Below are 8,178 nucleotides of genomic sequence, written 5' to 3'. Positions count from 1 at the left end.
GGGGGGGGGGGGGGAGCAACATTAGACACACAGGATGTGGACTGTTCTCAAGCTTAATTTATTTGATACTGGGGACTGAACCCAGGGTCACTCTACCACTGAGCTACATCTCCAGCCCTTTTTATTCTGACACTGGGTCTTACTAAGTTGCTGAGGTTGGTCTCAAACTTGCAATCCTCCTGCCTCAGTCTCCCAAATTGCTGGGATTACACCACCATGTGCACCACCATGCCTGGCCCTGGTCTCACTCTTAATGGTGAAGACTTTGGTCGATTGGTTAAGGTGTCGACCGATGTCATTATTATAAAGGTTCCTCCCCCACCCCTGTTACTAGTGGGAACTAGTGAGAAGACTGTATTCCTAAATACTTTTCTAGAAACCAAAATGTTGCACCATACAACTTTATGTCCTGTTTTTCATTTGGCAAGTTGCAAATATCTTCTCATACCATTAAATATTCTCCAAAAACAAAATAAAAACAACTATACAACAACAAAAAAAGGAAGAGGAGGAGGAGGAGGAGGAGAAAAAGAATTATTATTATTATTGACTGAAGCCAGAAAACTAGGGTTTAAGACAAGAGAGAAAGCAGCTAGCTACAGAGGCTGGAGCACAGGGTCATTCTCGGGAGAATCGTGAACTCCAGGCTGGAGAGTTTGGATGTTATACTGTGGCAACAGGGAGCCCAGGGAGGTTTCCAGTCAGGGGACGGTGATATGAGATATTTCAGGAACACTGTAAAGCAGCCACAAGTGAGATGGACTGGAGGAGATGCCCAGAGGAAAGCTGTACAGATGATCCAGAAAGGTAAGTGGGAATGGAGAGGAGGGAGAAAGGTGTTGGGAGGAAACCTTCATGAGCGGCCAGATGGGCAGAAAAAGGAGGATTCAGAGTCAAGAGCCCTTGAGGGCTTGAGCTACCCATTATAGGGTCTGGTTTGGGGTCATTTATACCACTCAGGTTTTCTCAGTCCTCGCCTAACTGATTGATCTCAAATGAAAAACTTGTACAAAAGCATCTTTATCTACAAACCAAGGTCACTGCAAGTCATATAGCTGCTAAAAGTGCTTGAAAAAGTCTCACGGGCCCAGAACAGGGCAGGGATGCTGTTAGGTGGAGAGTAGGCAGAGTCCTTGGGATGTCATGGGGCATGGGGAAGACCTGCATTGATTCGCCCAAAAAGCACAACAGGGAGAGTTTGAGTTGTGTCTCCTAGGCAGGAATCACAATGGATGCTTCAAAAGGTGACAAGCAGCTCACTGCACAGAGCAGCTTTCTGTGTGGCTCCTGAGGGGGAGAGGAGGAGGAAGCAGGCATACTGTGCTTAATTGGAGTCACCGACAGATTGATCCCTTAATTTTTCAGAAGAATGGGAGGTACACTCAACTCCTTGATGAAGCATTATCAAGTGCCATGTGGCAAGTGAAATCTCATGATATGCGATGCCATGTACATTAGGTTCAAGCATCTGTAATGGGATCACATGACTTCAAGAGAGCCTGGCGACCTGGCACACTTGAGAGAACAGCCAGGACAGAGCAGCTGGAGAACAAGTCATCTGAGGAGAAGGAACTGGGGTGCCAGGCAAGGAATCTGGATTTGAGAAGAGGGGACATAGCTGTAGCTTCTAACATCTAACAACCATCGAGGAGGACAGTGTTCATGATGGGGCAGAGGACACAGATTTTAGCTGGAAATGAGAAAGGAGTTACAGCAAACGAAGAGGGACACCTGGAGTTTCCAAGCCCAGGGTGGAAGATCATTTTTTGGGAAACACGTGACTTTGATCAAAAGGGAGTTGGACTACATGATAACCAAGAGGCCTTCCAATTTTTTGACTTTAGAATTTGCTGGAAATCACTCACTTTGCAGTTCACAAAAGAAAAACCTAACAGGTCCCTGCCTGGGACAGCAGTAAAGGCAAGGAATGAAAGGAAACTTGTCCTTCTCCCATCAGGCCCCTCTCCCAAATTTTCGTACACACATTTTTTTTTTTTTCCTAGAGTTGGAGGAGAAAAGTAAGAGAGTGTTTCAATAATTTGGGTCGAAATAAGAGGAACTGAAAAGTAACCACTAATTGGTGCCAAAACAATAATTTACCTCACTGAAATTCTACATATAATCTTGTTAAGACTTAATCACTGGTTTCCCTCACTTATCAACCCTAAGACCTTAAGCAAGTCATTTCAGCTCTCAAAACTTTAGTTTCCTCACTTGAAAAACTGAATAAACAGTAGGTTAGATCAAATAATTGCTAAAAAGCAACAGGATATTTACCACTCCTTATATCAAAAGAAATTCCAGAAGAAGCAAAGACTTAAACCTGAAAAATTAAACTATAAAAGCACTAGCCAGGTTTTTATTTTCTTCTTTTTTGTAATCTTAGAGCAGCGAAGGTCTTTATAACTCGGATACGAGATTGAGAATTCAGGCTGGGGATGTATGTAGCTCAACGGTAGAGATCTTGCCTAGCATGTGTGAGGCTCTGGGTTCAATCCCCAGCACTGCAAACTAACAAACAAAAGCCCAAATCCAGAAGTCATCAGATTGACAGATTCACCTACATAAAAGTTTAAAATTAGTGCATATTTAAAAAAGAAAGAAAAAGATGGTTCACCCCTGTAAATACCAGCAACTCAGAGGGTGAGGCAGAAGGATGGGGAATTTGAGGCCAGCCTCAGCAATTTAACAAGGCCCTGTCCAGATAAAAAATGAAAAAAGGATTGGAAATGTAGCTCAGGGGTAAAGTGCCCCCGGGCTCAATCCCCAGTACTGCAAAAATAAAAAAACAAGGAGTTGGAGTTGTAGCTCAGTGGTAGGGTATTTGCTGAGCATGCATGAGGCCCTGAATCTGATCACCGGCAACCTCGCCCCAAACCCCTTTACAAAACACCATAAGAACAAAAGACAACTCATATCACAGGAAAAGACTAATCTCTCCAAACATGAAGACCTTCTTGCAGATTAGTAAAAGATAAATTAAATTTAAGTGGGGGGAGAAATATAACAGTGCTTTTTAAATGCAAGATGGCAACCTTACTCATAATGAGAAAACACATTATAGGGCTATCCCAAGATAATACTGTCAGACAAATCTAGTAACGGAAAAGAGATTAAGAGGCTGAACGTCTACCCCCACATTGGTAAGGTATAGAGAACAGGCTTACCTTTTTTTTGATACCAGAGATTAAACCGAGGGATGCTTAACCACTGAGCCACATCCCCAGCCCTTTTTACACTGTATTTTTGAGACAGGGTCTCACTAAATTGCTTAGCGCCTCACTAAGTTGCTGAGGCTGGCTTTGAACTCTTGATCCTCCTGCCTCACACTCCTGAGCCTCTGGGATTACAGGCATACGCCACTGCCCCTGGCTAGAGAACAGGCTTACTTTATTGGAGAGAGTAAATTTAACATGAATGAATTCTTCTACACAACTGTGCAACTTCTAGAATGCTACCTTAAAAACGACTCTGCACAAGAATTTGCATCACCAATGCTCTTTGTTTGTAAAATCTTCACAATAACCAAAATGTCCATTGTCAGGAAACTTTTCAAATAAATGGTAATGTATCTATACCACGGAATACTATGAACCATAAAAAAAGGAAAGGAAACTCTTCATGTATTTAATTAGAATGACTTTTTAAAAAAACTGTATTATTGGGCTGGGATATAGCTCAGTGGTAGAGGGCTTGCTGAACATGCCCAAGGCCCTGGGTTCAATCCCCAGCACTGCAAAATAAACAAACAAAACCTACTGTTACGTGAAAAAAGTTTGGAGTGGTATATAGAAGAATAGTACCTCTTTTCACATTAAAAAGAACGTGTAACATGTCTAAAATGCTTGTATGTGCACAGAGTATTTATGGAAGGCTATTTAAAAAACAAGCTGGTATCTGTGGACAAGGAGGGAAGGAGATCTGTTTCTCTTCTGTTTATCTTCTTTGGTGCCTTGAAAATTTCAGCCATATTCAGGAATTAAAAAAAAAACAAAAACCCTAGGGTATAACAATTCCATTTCCAGGGTTGGCTTTGCCTAGATTTCTACATGCAGTTAGATATGGTAGCTGTTTAAAGCAAATATTCCTTCCATGGGCACAGAAATCACTCCAGGACACTTTGGGGGTGGGATAGTTCTACTTTAAAGTACAGTATGAAGGCAGAAGGCCCCTCCTCTGCCATAGCACCCCAAGTTCCATGGTATTTTCTACTGTCCTAAGGGCCAGCAGGAGGGTAGGGCCAACCCCCAAAGATAATCTTGTCCAGGCTCTGCACCTCTGAGTGTCGGAAGGCAGCTGTTCCCCAGCAGGCAGCCTCAGTGCTGCATACCCCTGCCTAACAGATCCAAGGCACTCCCATGGTTTTAGGGGAAGTTCTGCTGAAAATAACAAGATCCATAGCAGACAAGAACCAGAACATTGACCAAAGTACACTATTTCAGCTGAGCTTACAACAGCTTCCTGTCTGTTTTAATCAGGACAGCCAAGAACAGATTGCCAGACAAATTGTCATTTGTAGGCCCCTGGTGAGCCGAGGCAGTTTTCCACCTGTCCAGACAGACCAACAGGCTGCCTCGGGTTATAGACAGGTGGGCCCTGTGGTGCCCGAGACCGGGTCATTAGACCGCATGAGCAAGACAGAGCAGGATGCCTGGGAAAGTTCTGGTCAGCACTGTGGCCCCGCCGGGCACCTACGCCTCATAAGCATCCTTTTCACCCACTGGTCTCACCTGGTGGCATCAAAAAGGAGCATCAGTGGGGAAGAAAGCAAAACAGAGGGAAGTAGAGGAACCACGGGCAAGAGGGTAGCCTCCCATGAAAGAGGACATAAATACTCTGTGCATATATAAAACTGAGGTCAGAGAACACATCTTTGAGGGTGCTGCCCAACACCAGGGGACAGAAAGCAGCTGTGTTGTTTCTGAGGGTCACAGATTCCAAAGAAAGCCCAATGATAATAATAAAAGCCAGTCCCCTACTACCTACCACTCTGACCACACAGCACGAATTAAAACAAATCAGCTTCTCCCCCCAACACACACAGACCAACCTCTTGGGACATCAGCAACCGTGTCCCACACTGTACTGCTGATGCCGCGATTCACCTCCTGACTCCGCCAACACCTTGGCATTGGATCTCCTGTTCTTGAGATTCCCTTGCCTTAGAATCCTGGATTTTAGTTTTTACTTCTGCTTTGAGTGTGTGGCAAGTTCACTGGAATGTATTTCTTAAGATAATGACCTAGAACTTGGGCCCTCTACCAGAACTCCCCTGACGATCCATCTTTACTTAGAATAATGACAAAGACATCAATCAAGTTTGAGAAATTCTTAAAAGTTCAGATCCCATTCTAGTTCAAAGATTTCAAACATATGAATGTAAGCTGGGCACTGTGGCACATGCCGGAATCTTGGCTACTTGGGAGGCTGAGGTAGGAGGATTGCAAGTTCAAGACTAGCCTCTGCCACCTAGTGAGAATTTGCCTAAAAACTAAAAAGGGTTGAACAAGGTGGCACACACCTGTAATTCTAGTGGTTCAGGAGTTTGAGACAGGAGGATTGCTGGTTCAAAACTAGCCTCAGGGGCTGGGGATGTGGCTCAAGCGGTAACGTGCTCGCCTGGCATGCGTGCGGCCCGGGTTCGATCCTCAGCACCACACACAAACAAAGATGTTGTGTCCGCCGAAAACTAAAAAATAAACATTAAAGAATTATCTGTCTCTCTCTCTCTCTTTAAAAAAACAAAACCAAAAACCAGCCTCAGCAACTTAGTGAGGCCCTAAACAACTTAGCAAGACCCTGTCTCCAAATGAAAAATGAAAAGACCTGGGGATTTAGCTCACTGATAAAGCACTCCTGGGTTAAGTCCCCAGTAACCCAGCCCCCTCAAAAAAACCTAAAAAGGGTTGAGGGTGTAGCTCAGTGGTAGGGCACCCTTGGGTTTGAGCCCAATATCATGCCCCAGCACACACAAATATATACACGTACTTAAGTTTGAAAACTTACCCAACACAGTTAAACTCGGGGTGGGGGGGTGGGGGGTGGGAAACAACACAAGAAAAGAAGCCAGTGGCAATAGTGTCTCAAGAGAAAGGGGGCCTGAGGTCACAGCGCAGTGGTAGAGCACTTGCCTAGCGTGTGTAACGCACTGGGTTCGATTCTCAGCACTGCATATAAATAAATAAAGATTCATTGATAACTAAAAAAATAAAAATAAGAAAAAAAAAGAGAAAAGGAAAAGAAGTTAAAAGTGAAAAGTCGAATCATAAGGAATATTTCTAGGACAACATAAGTGAGGATGGAATTTTAAATTTCCCTTCCAGCAAAAACCAAGAGAAGCCTGCTCCACACCACCACTCAGGCGTGCCCTCCCTGCCAGGCCAGGGGCGCCCCTTTCCTTCCGTCGCACCGGCCCTCCTCTCCCCATTCCTCATCTCCCACTTATTTTTCTCACAAGCAGCTTATCACCACCTAGTGAACTATGAATTTTACTGATTCACCCTTTTTTCCTGCTTTCCCTTCTAGCTTTTCAGAACATCAGCTCAGTGAAGGCAGGAGGTCTGGTGTCCTGTTGCATCTGCAGCCCTTGGAACAGAGCCCAGGAGCGAGCGGGCCACACACCAGCTGAGGGAACGAGGGACGCACTAGGAACACGCAGCACTTCAGGCTGGCATTATTATTGGGCAGGTAAGAATACCTCTGCTCAGACCCTACTTATTACTCATCTTATTGGAGTAATAAGATGAGCTATTACTCCCTGAATTACGTAAGCTCACTATCTGCATCCTACTGATGCTGTTCCAAAAAAACAAACAAACAAACAAACAAACAGGAAACAAAGATGCAAAAATCAAAATGAAAGTATATAAAGAACACTCCAGAAATCTCTATGATTCTCAACACTTAGGTGCACTGGAACACAGATCAAGTTGCACTCATCAATTCGTCAAGCTTTTGGTCTGGTTTAAAAAAAAAAAAAACTAACAAAATGAAATGGTGAGGAAGGGGACATTCTCATTTTGCTGGCAGCTTCACAGCTACCTCCACAGTGCTTGCTGCTGCCCCTCCTGCCATAGCTAAACGGACCCAGATTGCTTGTGAAAAGATGGGCGGGGTGTGGGCGGAGGCGTGGAACTCCAAGTGGCAAAAATGCCTCTAAAGACTATAAACATGGGCAAGCACTGGCACAGCGTCAAAGGGAAAAGTCCTTCGGTGGAGAGGGAGGGCTGCGAAGGAAATCAGAACAGCTCCACCAGTGACAGGAAAACAAAACGAATGCAGAAAGTTAGGAGGAAGAGAGTCAAGGGCAGGCGAGAGCACAGGAGGAAAGGGGAGAAATGCCAAAGGGGACAAAGTGCAAGAGAAGGTGGCAGGGTGGCAAGGAGGAAGGAGACCCTGGCAGAGAGGCGCGGCGACAGCAGGGCACCCTCCCAGCCCAGTCCCAGGCTCTGGCAGCATGCTGTCCAGTTAGAGGGGTGATGTCATGGGGTGGGTGGGGGGAGCGCGAGAGCCCTGGGGCTAGGGCAGGAGGCTTAAACCACCAGCCTCAGTTCCCCAGGCAGTGAAGCAGGGCTGGTCCCCACCAATCCACAGCACTGGAGGCTGCCTGCTGCCATCGAAGCTGTGGAAATGCATGTCCCTGGGCGAAACAAATCCATCAATGCAGGTCACAAAAGTCTCTTTATCTTATACGAAGGCTAAAATATAGGGCTGCCCATAAAATAAGTGATTATTTTAAAAATATGAACAGAACACCTCAGGCTTCCCAGACCACCTGAAACCCATGGAAATTTAGAAGACATGTCATCCAGAATAAAAGCTGTCACTCCTGTGTACACCAGGAAGCAACTCAAACAGAGTGGATGTCCCAAGAGCAGGGAATGTCACATTCTTGTTTGGAGGGAGAGGGCTGAGCCCAGGGAAAAGGATGGCACAGCAGCCTGTTTACATGATAAAGAGAACTCACTCCAGACAGGGTAGAAGGCGGCTGTAACCAGGGGAGACTCAAATCTCCTTTTCACATCCCGCCACTCTTCCCACACACCGGATCCTCAGGGGTTAAGAGCAGCCAAAGCCTCTGTGGAGTTGAGCCAATCGTCTTTCCTCTTGATGACATCACGTCTCTAATGGGACAGTGCTGGAAAAGGCGAGGCGTCTGGACCTGGGCCTGGAAGGGTG

At 45.4% G+C, this 8,178-nt stretch overlaps 1 protein-coding gene across 15 annotated transcripts in view; it reads right to left on the bottom strand.

Moving 5' to 3' along the window:
- Anks1a (ankyrin repeat and sterile alpha motif domain containing 1A) overlaps positions 1-8,178 on the bottom strand; it is a 107,076-nt gene that overhangs the window by 51,834 nt on the left and 47,064 nt on the right. The window lies entirely within an intron of this gene.

The sequence above is a fragment of the Marmota marmota genome, unplaced genomic scaffold (genome assembly GCF_001458135.2).
Source record: "Marmota marmota marmota unplaced genomic scaffold, marMar, whole genome shotgun sequence".
NCBI classification, from domain to species: domain Eukaryota; kingdom Metazoa; phylum Chordata; class Mammalia; order Rodentia; family Sciuridae; genus Marmota; species Marmota marmota.
This window is presented reverse-complemented; position numbering and strand designations above follow the sequence as displayed.